The sequence below is a fragment of the Spermophilus citellus genome (assembly GCF_964194105.1).
Source record: "Spermophilus citellus genome assembly, chromosome: 10".
Classification (NCBI taxonomy): domain Eukaryota; kingdom Metazoa; phylum Chordata; class Mammalia; order Rodentia; family Sciuridae; genus Spermophilus; species Spermophilus citellus.
The window spans coordinates 76,620,751-76,634,291 of NC_138197.1; the positions used below are offsets into that span (position 1 = coordinate 76,620,751).

At 42.2% G+C, this 13,541-nt stretch overlaps 1 pseudogene across 1 annotated transcript; it reads right to left on the minus strand.

Annotated features, from left to right (window-relative positions):
• LOC308658273 (receptor-interacting serine/threonine-protein kinase 2-like) lies at positions 1 to 1,299 on the minus strand (annotated as a pseudogene). The gene has a single exon. The product of its transcript is annotated as a receptor-interacting serine/threonine-protein kinase 2-like (transcript).
• Positions 1,300 to 13,541: the final 12,242 nt, after the last annotated feature.

Sequence of the window (13,541 nt, forward strand, 5' to 3'; positions counted from 1 at the left end):
TTACCAACTATTATTTTGAGGGAAATTTGAAGATGGTGGTCTAGAAACCACCAGTATTTCTGGGTAAGGTTGAAGACCCATTTGTTTATTATCATTCAAATTTTGCACTATTACTTTGGCAAATTGTCCTTGGATGGCAGTAGTGTCCAGTAATTACTGATTTCTGAGGTCCTTGTAAGGTTGATACTTATAAGCACACAGTCCTCTTTTGTGATCAAGTCCTCAGACAGGAGGGCATCTAGTGACTGATTAAGGCAGACTTCAGTAATTTGGTTCACAATGCCTTCCCTTTTGCTCTGGATCCATTGTTGGGCTACACCAGGCTGTAGACACTCTGAATATCCCTCAACTAAGAATGGATTTATTATCTGTTGAAGAGCAGGGGCTGGTCTTGTGATCATTTTATAACCCTTTGAGATGCAAAAACAGTACTACCCCAACTGTGATTTATAGGACAGTGATGCAGCTTTATAGAAGAATAGTCAGGAGTTTTTCCAGATTTAAAAAAAAAAAAATCTTTTTTCTTGAGAAATTGACAGGGACCTTGGAGTTCCAGGAGAACCACTGCTTTGCTGGGGCTGAGAGGATCCACATGATTCCCCCTGTGGACCATGATTTACAGATACATTCAGAGATAACTCCATCTCCTTGTCATGTAAGTGAATAGCACTCAAAGCACTCTGTAACTTTGTTAATTTGTTAGAAAAGTTATCTCCATAATGTTTTCCATGAATGAACTGGCCTAAATTCTATTAACATTTTAGGAAAGAAGGTATTTCTTCTGGATTTTGTGCCCATTCCCTTTCTATTAGAGAGATCATGATAACTGTCAAATGCAAACTTTCTTCATCAGCATCAGGTGGATGTCCCTGAGACTCACTACATAATCTGCAAAGGAGTGGTGACTTCTTCAAAAGGCTGATTTCTGGCTAACACTTCTCAGAGGATAACTGCAGAATCATATGTATCATGCTTGACACTGGACCTTGATTTTTTTGTTCAGGTTTGTGCTTTTCAGGTGGCATAATTGTTTCTCCAAATTTTCCTCTGGGGAAATTTGCTACTTCATAATTGTGAGAGAAACATCATATGCCATTTTGACAAAACTGCAATCTTAATATGAAATTCATTATCCAACAAGATATATTGAGTCTTCAAGTCATGATAAAGTGGAGAATTCATATTGCTCTAACTTACAGTAAGTGCAACTTCATGTAGGATATGACATCTTAACAGCCTCACAACATCAGGATGTTCAGTTTTCCTATGTAGGAGTTCATTTAATGATCTATTTGGCATGTAACTATTTCCCAAAATTCTGACTTATTGGAAATTCCCCTAATTGGAAGAACATAACTAAATCTAGATTTATGCAAAATACCAGCTTCTCTTAAGACTTTTCTTTCATTGTGGAGCAGCAAGGTGTGGCTGAGCGGGAGCTTCACAGCCATGTGGATGTGCCAGTCTGCACAGTTGACCAAGGACACCCTGCTGGAGGTGCAGACACTTTTAAGGTTGCACAGGTTGCAGAGCTTAGGGTAGGGAATGGTGTGCAGGGTGCTATAGATGACCCCTTTGTTTGTGGTGGCAGGCAGCCCTGGAGCTCAGGTGGCCCACCCATCCTGGGTGTGCACACCACTCCCATCGCTAGTAACGCCCAGATCCCTCTCTGCCCAAGTGGGCCAAGAGGCCTTTCCTGTGGAACACTAGGTCAAAAGGCCACCCATTTCCTGCTGCTTTCCCAGGCAAATGGACTCTTCTTTTCACCTCGATCTACTTGTAAACTGTTAGCAACCTGAACACAGGAAAAGACTCAGTCCCCATCACTCCCTATAACACTCAATGGATGCTGATTTATTTAATGAATCATTGAAGTATGATAATAGAATCATTTCATAAACTCTGAAGTACCGTGCAAAACTCAAACTATTAAACCCCATGCTCTAACTGATTCCTGGTGAGGCTCAAAACTGCCAGCCCAACCTGAGGCCTCCTAAATTATTGATCCTACTATTATGAGATGTCTGGGAAACTGAGGCAGCCTGAAGACACTCTTTCAAAAACCAATTCTTTTTTTTTTTTTTCTGTACCGGGGATTGGACTCAGGGGCACTCGACCACCAAGCCACATCCCCAGCCCTATATTGTATTTTATTTAGAGACAGGGTCTCACTGAGTTGCTTAGTGCCTCACAATTGCTGAAGCTAGCTTTGAACTCGCAATTCTCCTGTCTCAGCCTCCCAAACTGTTAGGATTATAGGCATGCACCAACGCACCTGGAAAAACCCAATTCTTGTGGTCAATTCAGAAAGATTTCAGACACATCACTTAAAGTAACAGATGATGAGTTTATTAGAAGAGATGGGAAAGGGGAAAGAGAGACACTTTCAAGGGAGAGAGTGGATTCTCTCAGAGAGGAGAGGGACAGTGTGCCTCTCTTGCACTCCAGCTTTATTGGGGGTTCCTGAGAAGTTTCCAGAGAGTTCTACCCAGGTCCAACTCGACTTTTGACTGACAGCATTATGATATCAGATTTTAAGTCCCCACTGCCATGATAACTCTAGGTCACTTTGGTCCATGTTGACTGATTCTAATTTGAATTCTTAACTATAAATTCCTATAGCTTTTATGGTTAGGGGTAATTATCCTTATCTCCCTGAATTCCAGAATCTCATCTGTGAAAAAGGTCACAAAAGTCTCCTCCTTTAGAGAAATTTGGATTCCTGCTATTGACATTATTTCAGGCCTGCATTTCTCCTACAGATAACAGATAGTTTGCTGAGGAATGTGATATATCCTGTCCACTTAACCCAGGCAGGGCTGCAGGTAAATTGCTTCTTGGAAAAAAAAAAAAAGAGCATGTAGGGGTGAGCACAGTGGGCCCATGGTCTAGAATTTTTTCCTTAACCTCATGTTGCCATCACTCGCATCTGTCTGTTCCCTATCACTACTCCCTCTTGAAATATTCTACATGGATCCTTGTCCCTGCCCTCCCCACCCTTGATTTTTGAAATCATTCATAACTGGTGACAGCATGTCTGACATAGCAAGAGGATCTCCCTGGCTTCTCTGGGCCATCAGCTTGCTCCCATATACCTTCCTCACCAACACTCCAGACTGGATTAGACCCTGAGGAGCAGCATGCAGTCTCTCTTAGACAGCAGCAAAGAAGGCTGCAATGGCAAATCCTGACCTGGAAATATCATCTGAGTCCTGGAAGCAGCACCAACAGTTTCCTCAACTGACCAGCTGCATTCGTCTTGGAAGCTTAGCCTCTGGCATGGCCTCCAGCTCTCCCTACAGCTCTTTGAACTACTCTATATTTTGTTAATAAGTAATTTTTCTGCTTCATTATGCAGCCAGTCAAGGAGATTGACTGATACAACAAGTTTGGAGGCTGGAAGCATTAGAAGAAACTTTGGTGTCCTAGGATGGCTTGGGCCCTGTTCAGAGAGACCAGCTAAAGGGAACTGGGGGGGGGGGGGGGGGTCAGAGAACATCCTCAGACAAACAGCCACAGGTTCAAGGAACCTGATCTGGAACTGATCTGGAGTATCAGTAAGACACCCCTGATATTCAGAGAATAACTGATAAAGTCCCTGTGCTCATAGGACTCATAATCTAATGCAGGTTGGGATGAAAGAGTGGAGTGGAGAGAAAACAAACAGAAATATGATGAGACCAAAGATGTGTAAGTGTATATTGGAAGTTTAATGATTAATAACCGTGTGGGGTGTTCCTGGAAGACTTTCTAGATGAAGTAGTTCAATTCAGTACTTACACCACATCAAGGCATATATAAAAAGTGCTCGGGGGCTGGGGATGTGGCTCAAGCGGTACCGCGCTCGCCTGGCGTGCGTGCGGCCCGGGTTCGATCCTCAGCACCACATACAAAAACAAAGATGTTGTGTCCGCCAAGAACTAAGGAAAAATAAATAAATATTAAAATTCTCTCTCTCTCTCTCTCTCTCTCTCTCTCCCCCCCTCTCTCTAAAAAAAAAAAGTGCTCGTATTTGAATGGTGCACAGGGTAAACTAAAGGGGATTTGGAAGTATCTTGATAGGGCTTGCTGCAAAAAATAAATTTATCATACTCTTACTAATAATTATAAGGAAATAAAATGTACAATAACAGAAAAATCTTTTAATACTGGTTCTATATAAAACTTCTTAAACACTGCTTTCTTCTGTGCGTATAATTTTACATTAGATTTTGCGTTTTAAAAATGGCTGAACATTTTCTGATCCAGATCCTTAGCACTGGGCCAGGATTGGGGCTCAGTGGTAGAGCACTTGCCTAGCATGTGTGAAGCACTGGGTTTGATACTTAACACCACATATAAATAAGTAAATAAATATTCACAAAAAAAAATCCTTAGCACTGATTTTGTGTGTGTGTGTGTGTGTGTGTGTGTGTGTGTGTGTGTGTGCTGGAGATTGAACCCAGGAGAACTTTACCACTGAGTCATATCCCCAGCTCTTTTTATTTTTTGTAGTGAGACAGAGTGTTGCTAAGTGGCTTAGGGTCTTGCTAAGTTGCTGAGCCTAGCTTTGAACTCGAAATCCTCCTGCCTCAGTCTCCCTCATTGTTGCTAGGATAACAGGCATATACCACCAAGCCCAGAAGTACCGATTTTTTAAATGAATAATGGTCACCATCAAAGAAAACTGCTCACAGAATGGGCAATAAAAAATATAAAACCTTTTCAAGCTCATTTTAGAATTTTTCAATAGTAAAAATATGTGTAAATGGTCCACTAACTTTTCTTTTTCTTTCATCAAAAAAAGAACAAATTTAAAATTCTTGTATTAACAAAAAGGATTTTACATACAATAACACTTTTCCAAAGTCAAGTATTTCAAAATATAGTACTTCAGAGCTGTAAATATGCAGAATGTACATGCATTCAAAGTAGTCACCATGTGGCTAGTTTAGATATTCTGATATGACACATCAGCAGACACCAGAAAGAAGTCTCCTATGTACATGGGATCAGAAGTTCCGGATTACTATGGAGAGGTGAGCCCTCAGGAGATCTTAGCAGCTCCCCACCCTCCAACCCCTGAGGGCCACACCTTTACCTTGCTCTGTGTTCCTTGGAAACATGAAATAGCTCCATGGGCCTGTCCACTATGGAGTGGACAGCAGAGGGCACTGAGGAGCTGGCTGCTGGAGTGGATAGGGACATGATAGAGCACCCAGGCTGCAGCTGCCCTCAACCCACTGAGGCGAAGCAGTAGGCATTGCCCCTGGACTCAGTGTGCATCACCAAACTTCATTCCTTGGGAGTTTCCTCCTGAGGAGCTCCAAGAAAGGCCATTTATGGCCTTGGGACTCTGTTCATTCTAAGACTCCACACATGTAGAAACTAGATTGAAGATCACTGTCTTACAGAGCACGTCCAATCCATGTGGCCCACCTGCATGCCATTCTACACTCTTCAGGGGGCTCAAGTTAAATATATTCATTCAGAAAATGTCATGCCAATCTAGGTGCCAAGAATTTGATTGCAAAGAAAAATAAACAAGTGGGGAAGAAAGGCCAATTAACAAGTGACTCCAATTTTACATTTTTTTATGAAGTTTGTTCAAAAGATAGCAGCAAGACAGGGTATCAAGGACCACAAAGGAGAGACCCCTAAAGCCAGGCCAAAGGGACAGAGGAGGCTTCAAGAAGGAGAAAATCTTAACTGAAGCCAAATAATGAAAAGTTTTCCAGAAGAAGAAGCAGGTGTTAAAAGGTAAACCTAGCACATTAAAACTTTCAAGCGTTTATCATCAATTCGTGAATCAGGAAGCCTCAGGCTGCAAGCAGCATAGCCCTTCTCTGGAGGGGGTGAGAGAAAACTTACAAAGTGTTCATGGAATCAAGACAAAAGAAAAAACATCTACTAAGACAGTTTCTGATGATAAAGTCTCTAGTTTTGTTTGACTATTTTCATTAGGCTTTGGTTTACTTACATAGGAACTTAAAGTGCTAGAGACACCTCAGTCTAACGGCCTCCGAATTTTTTTTTTCTTTTTTGGTGGTCCTGGGAATAAAACCCAGGGGTGCTTTAGTTATTGAGCAACATCTCCAGCCCTTTTTATTTTTGTTTTTGAGACAAGGTCTTGCTCATTTGTGAAAGTTGGACTCAAACTTGCAATCTTCCTTCCTCTTCCTTCCAAGTTTCTAAGACTACAAGCATGTACCACTGTGCATTCATTACAACAAAGTACAGTAAGCAAGGGGAAAATGGCAAGAGAGGAGGAAGGAATAAGTAGCAACCCAAACTGTTGGACTTTGAAAGCATCCGTTAACCATGTGTATTATTTCCATCACAAAACCATGTATGTTTGTCATTTCCCATGACAAGATATTTGAGGCTGGAAAGCTTAGGAATACAAAATGTTTTGGAGGCTGAAAGTCCAAGATCACGTGGCCCCACCAATTTGGCCTCTGGCAAGGGTCCCCTTAGCGATATACATCACGGCAGAGGGCATGGCAGGAGCACATGTGAGAGAAATCATATGGTGAGATATGAAGCCAGAGAGCAGGGCGGGGCCAGTCTTGCTCTTTATGGTGACTCTTTCAGAACTAACTCAAGTTCCCATGAGTTAGTCCTTTCAAGAATAGCACTCCCAGTGACCTAACAACTTTACACTGGGCCCCATCTCCCAACATCACCAAACTGAGGACCATGCTCCCAACACGTGAGTCTTTGGTAGAACACTCAAACCATATCACCTCTCATGTCTTCCTTTTGGGTTCTCGACCAATAAGTGGAATTAAGTGGGGAGCAAAATATCAATCAGCTTTGTTACTAGTAAAACTGAACTGGAGCTTGGAGCTTGGAGCTTGGAGCTTGGACCTAAAGTCAAAATGAGCTTCGATTATTGTTTAGATATGAGGTATCCTCCCAAAAGCCCATATGTGAGATAATGCAAGAAGGTTTAGAGGTGAAATGGTTTATCAGAGCCTTAAGTCAATCCCTGAAAGAGATTAACAGAGTGGTAACTGAAAGCAGGTAGGGTGTGGCTGGAAGGGGTGGGTCTTGGAGGTGTGCCTTTGGGGTTTATATTTTGTGTAGTGACAGAGTCTCTCTCTCTGCTTCCTGCTGTCATGTCCAGCCACTTTCCTCCACCATACCCTTCCGCCGTGATGTCCTACCTTATCTCCGACCCTGAGTAATGGAGTCAGCCATCTATGGACTCGGACCTCTGAAACCATGAGCATCCAAATAAACTTTTCTTCCTCTAATTGTTCTTGTCAGGTCTTTCGGTCCCAGCAGTGAAAAACCTGCCTAAAACAGCTTTCTATTCCCTACATTTACCATCACCCCCTAATTTCAGGAAGAGGATCTGTACAAATTACAGGTCACTGCAGTAGAGGTGCAACATTTGAAGGAGAAAAAAATATGTGCATCCAAAAGCCAGCCAGCCTTAGTGGGGAAAGCCAAAGAGGAAAAAATGCTCTGGATAGTATCATCAATCGGTAAAGTCACGCCCCTATCCATGAAGAAGCAATGAGGGGACAGAGACAAAGGCCAGAGCATTTTTATCCTCACTTCCCTTTGGGGGTGGAATAAAACAACCCTCACCTTGTACAAAACATGAGGATCAGGTTAATTAGGTGTGTCCCACCTACTGCACCCATACAGATCACGAAGGATGCTGTGGTTCACTTGGAAACCTGGGGGCTCATCCTGAGTGACAAGATCAGATCTGAGTTTCTAAAAGATCATTCTAGCTGTGGAATGGAGAATAGATAACAGAGGCTGGAAACGAAGCACAGAGGCCTTGACAACTTTCCTAGGCCAACACAGCAGGGAAGTAACAGGTTTGTTTCCAACTCTAGAACTCACTTGAACCCTCTACTGTATGAATTCTCCTTCTGATAATGTGAGTTAGACAAATTAGAAAGTTGAGGGTAGAAAGGAGCAAAGGAGAATGAACAGAAAGACAGGAGGAAGAAAAGGAGACTAGTAACAGAGAGAAAGGAGGAGGATGGCCTCACCTGCCAGGGAGCCACTTGCCCTCACCTCGACTGGGTATGCAAATATTTCGCATGCCGGGAGGCTTCCAGCAGGACTGGTCTCTCTCCTAGCAGGACACAAGTGCGCCTTTTCTTGTCCTGCCACACGGTTGCAGCCACTTAGTTAGCAAGTTTATTGATCATCTCTCCATCCCATAGGACAGCACCCTGGTCCATTGTATGGATGAGACTACACTGATAACATCTGGAAAGAAGAAAATGGCAGGCACTCTGGAAATACATTCATACCAGAGGAGATAAATCCCATAAAATTAAAAGGCCTGCAGCCTCACTCCTTTTCCAGGGATGTCTAGATGAATCTAGATATCTCCTCAAATGTTAAGTGCTGTTGCCTTACCTTTTTCTCCTTACAGTAAGAAAAGGATCACCTGTGATTCTCTGAATTTTGGGAGTGACATATTGCCCATTTGGACCTGCTATTTCAACCTACTTATCAGATGTCTTTTTTTTTTTTTTTAGTACCAGGGGTTGAATCCAAGAGTACTCTACCAACTGAGTAACATCATTAGCCCTTTTTATTTTTTACTTAAAGACAGGGGTCTCATTAAGTTGCCCAGGCAGGCCTCAAACTTACAATACTCCTGCCTCAGCTTCCTGAGTCACTGGAATTACAGGTGTGTGCCACTGGGCTGAGCTCACTTATATCTTAAAAGACAGAGCAATAAAAGGTTCTATAACTGGTCCAGTTCTGCCACTGGGGCTTCTCAACTACCCAGAAGACTGTGAGAGATTGTTATAGTTTAGATAAATGTTCCCCAAAAGCCCACATGTTGAAGCCTTGGTCCCCAGTGTACCATTTTAGGAGGTCCAGCCTCTGGGCAGTAATTGAATCATGAGGACTTTTACCTCATCAATGAATTAATCTATTGATGTATTTATTGCTTAAATGGCTATTGGAAGGTGATAAGAACTTTAGAAGATGAGGCCTAGTTGCAGGAAGTTGGTCACTGGAAGCATGATCCTTGAAGGATATATCTTGTCCGCTGACCTTTCCTTCCTCCTCCCACTCCTGTCCTCCACCCCAAACTCCTGTCTCCTTCCTAGCCACCACAAGTTGAGTAGCTTTGCTCTACCACCTGCTCTCTGCCTGGATCTTCTGCCTTACTACAATGATCATAGACTGAAACCTCTGAAACTGAGCCAAATAAATCTTTTCTTCCTTGAGTTGATTTTCTCAGGTATTTTGTCACAACAATGGAAAACTGACTAACACGGTGTCAGTGGTACTGGAGGCTGTGGTAAATCTAAAAAGTCAATCAAGGGCTTGGGATCCAAACTTAAGCCTGTAAGGCAAAGAATTAGCCATCTTTTTGTGAAACTGCTCTTGAGCTATATAACAGTCAGCTCTTGTGTTACTACAGTGAAATTTTTAAGACAATGAACCTAGTGAAGAGAAATGGTTTATTTAGCTCACAGTTTGGGAGTTTTGAGTCTAATATCAGAATGCCCTTATGGGTTTGAGCCTCTGGTGAGGGCACTAGATGGCAAAACAGACACTTCTGTTGAAACAAGAAGTCACATCTCCAGCCAGGAAGTCAAGAGAGACTGAGACTGGAGTCCCACAGGCCCTTCAAGACCATGCCTCAAATGACACAGGGACCGCACACCAGGTCCCTCTTCTTTAAAGATCCACAGCACCTCCCAATACCATAAAGCTAGAATGAAGCCTTTACATAGGGACCTTTGGAGGATGCTCATTGAAATCACAGAAGGCCTAATGTGGGCAACCGTATATTCTGAACACTTGACCACCAGATAACAGATGATCATGCACAATTGCACCAGCCTAAAATTATTTCTATTATGTATCAGTAATAGAAAGTGGCAAATTTATGGGGACCTAAGCTTGTAAAGAAGACAAAAGAAAATTGCATCTACTGCATTCCCCAGCAACCAGTCGTTCTTAATGGGTCTATAAATAAAATGGTCATAACAGCAAGAAAGGAGGTCATGCAGCTGGGATTAGTGGCATCTGCCAGTAATCCCAGCAACTTGGGAGGCTGAGGCAGGAGAATCACAAATTCGAGGCCAGCATGGGCAACATAGTGAGTCCCTATCTCAAAATAAAATTTTAAAAGAGGATAGGAATGTAGCTCAGTGCTAGAGTATTGCCTAGAATGTGTGAGGTCCTGGATTCAATCACCAGCTTGACCAAAAACAAAAAAAAAGGAAGCCATGCATGAACTCAACAACAAGGGCTTTCTCCACCAAGCTAAAAATCCACCTTGGAATTCTCCTTGGTTTGGAGGTTAAGAGCTTTGTGGGAGGCAAAGCTCCACCCACTTCTATAAAAGCAGATAGGGCAAAATTACTGTCTTCCCTAAACCATGACAGCCAGGGCAGGCCTGTGACCCTAGCCAGTCCTAGTGGATGCTTCTACCTCAGACTTTGAATCAGGTGCAAGTGATGCAAAGAAGTATAGGAAAGTTTACAACTCATGATGATGGTGACAGTGGTGGGTTCCAGGACCCCGAAACACTAGCACCACAACGGTGCCAGGGAAATTTCCATTATCCAGAGTGGGCAGTGCCAGCAGCATCCTATCTAGACCATTCCTATGGTATAACCTTAGCTGGCCTCTCAGCTTCTCTAGGTTCCCAACCATTTTCTAAGCCTGGTTCTCCAGAATCTCTTTCAATGCCATAAGCTACCAGAGTCCATTTTTCTCCAGAATTGCTTATTTTCTCCTTGCTTCTCTCTAATGGCCCCTAGGAAATGGCCCACCTGATCCCTTCTCAATTTTCCCCCTCATAACTTGCACTAGGATTTTCTCTTTTCCAAATCCCTTCTCCTCTAAATGTCATACACAGCTCTTCCTTTCCTCTCTTCAACATGACACATGTTAGACTTTCCAGCAATGTTAGGGAGATTTTTTAATAGGGAAAATCCAGAATTGTTATGACATCTAAAAACTTTGATGAAGTTCATGTGAATAGAAATGATATTGTAGAAAAGCCATAGAAAAGCCATCATAGCAAAAACTGAAACAGATTAGTTCACTCTGATATTTCACTTTGCTAAGCAGTTTTATTAAAGCTATTTGTTTACCTTTTTTTACAAATATCTATCGATCATCTGCTATGTTCTAGACACTAATTCTAAGTACCAGGAATATACAAGGTGAACAAGATAGGCAACATCCCTACCCTTATGGGACACTGCATTTTAATGAAGGAAGTCATAAGTAAATAAAGAAGGAAATTTCGGGTAATGCAAAGAAATTATGTGGTAAAGGGGGAGAGGGGATGGCTGCATTTAATCCTCACAACAATCATGTGGAACGCAGGAACTATTATAATTCTGATTTTAGATAAGGAAGGCCACTGTTCACACAGGTACCAAGAATGGAATTCTGATCATGCACAGAACTCACATCAAAGGAAACCATTCCTTCCTCCTAAATAGAGTTCATCAGAGATTTCTACTTAGATCCTCACCTCTAACTGCATGCAGTTCCAGTCCTGCTTAAACAGAACCTGGCTATGGGGGCTCTCATGTTTGAAATTAAATATACAGGACACCTAGTTAAATTTGGATTTTGGATAAACGATTTTTTTAAGTGTAAACAATGTCCAAAATATTTTCCCCAGAAAGATAAAACAATCTGATCCTTCAAGCTAAATATTTCAAGAGACATACTAACAATTTATTTGTTGGTTACCTGAAATTTGAATTTAATCGGGTGCCCTGTGTTTTAACCGAGCACCTTAAAAATAAGGACTTGAGCCTCTCGAGCTGATGGTCACCATGCTGAGGAGAGAAGCAGGAAGATTCTCAGAGCCAAATGAGTCCAGCTCCACCATATCCTTCTTCTTCTGCCTCCACTCTCAGCTCAGAACAAAGGAGAAAAGGGCAACATCTCTCTCCTTGTTTTGTTCAGACACCAAATCTTTCATAAAGCACTCCCTTAGGCCTAATTCTGATGCCTTATGATATCATATTACCCTGTGCTCAATAAACTGAGGAAAAGCCAGTCCATAGCTTTCTCAGTGGATTCTTTCTGCCCTCTAAGAATATTAAATACCAATCTGTACCTTCACCCATCCTCCTCTTTTCTGGGCTCTCTAGTGCCAACTCATTTCTGACTCTTAGTCCATTTCCCTGCCCTGAAAATTGTGGGGAAAGCCATTTGATTGAACCATAAAACAATAAAAATTCTTGTGGAGGGTAATTTGGCAGAATGCTTCAGAAACAATTTGGTTCAGCATTTCCATTTCTAGAATTCTGTGTTAATGAAAGCATAAAATAAATATACAAAGATATAAGTATAATCATATCTATTTCAACAATATTTACAACAAAAAATCCTTTAATCCAATGATAGGAAATTACTTAAAATTATAGTACATCCATAAAAGTATTTTAGATATTAAAAGCATGTTTTAAAAGTCTCCTGATATTGTACAATGTTAAAATATAGTTTAATAAAGTAGAAAATTTATTACAAAGCAATTTAGACAATATAATCTAATTTTTAGTTTTCAGACATATGCATATATACATATACAGATTAAAACAGGCTGCAGTAATTTCCCGAGGACATTATTACCAACAAAAAATGTCAATATTTCTTTTCTTCTGAATGCAAGATTCTCTGCAATTAACAGTGCTATTTTTGTAAACTGGGAAAGGAAAAAAATCAATGCTATTTAAAGGTTCTGTGCTTTGAGTGATTTCCCCCACTGTGCGGCTCCCTTCTGTGGCTTCTAACTGAAGGAGAATTTGCAAACAAGCAAGAACTGGCTTCCCAAGAAAAAGTAAAGTGGTTGCGGATCCCTCTGGCCAGAAAAATTAAGTGGACTCCAAGTAGAAATATTGCTGGAAACGAAAGTGTCATTTTGGTAGTGTAAGGTCTAAGTCAGACCTTCTGATCAGAGCCAGGGAAAAGAGATGGATGTGCATTTCCACCGTGGGAAAAGAGGGAGAAATGAGGAGCAAGTCTGTCAAGGGGCTGGGCAAAGAGGTTCAGCAGAGAACACCAACATCCAGGAACCCCCAGAAAGAAGTCTTCAGTCAGGAGCAAACTAACTGGACTAGTACCGCCAGACCAAAGCAGCACCAAGACTTGTCTCCTGAACTTCCAAATTCAAACCAACTACTCCCTGCCCCTGTTCCTTCCCTGGCACCATAGACACCCAGGCTGGTCATCGCACTGGAGTAAAGGAGCTTTTGTTGCAGCAGAGGTGCCCGATGCCAGAGAGAAAGGCTGGCAATGAGGAGTCTCTGGGAGAAATAGGAAGAGGAACAGCTTAAGGGTGAGTTTGCCCAGCTCTGAGCCTACAGTCAAGTCAGGTCAAGGCCATAGGAACAGGCCCCAGAAGCAGAGCTTCGAGCAACACATTGGTGCCTTGGGCCCTCATGCTGAGTGGAGCAAGGAAACCCACACTCTCACACCAACACAAGGCAGGCTAGACCCTGTGCACTGCAGGTCCCTGCTTCTCCCTCCTCCTCAAAAACAGCCAGAGATCAGGTCCTTGCCTCCAGGAATTCAGGAGCCAGGAAGCAGCG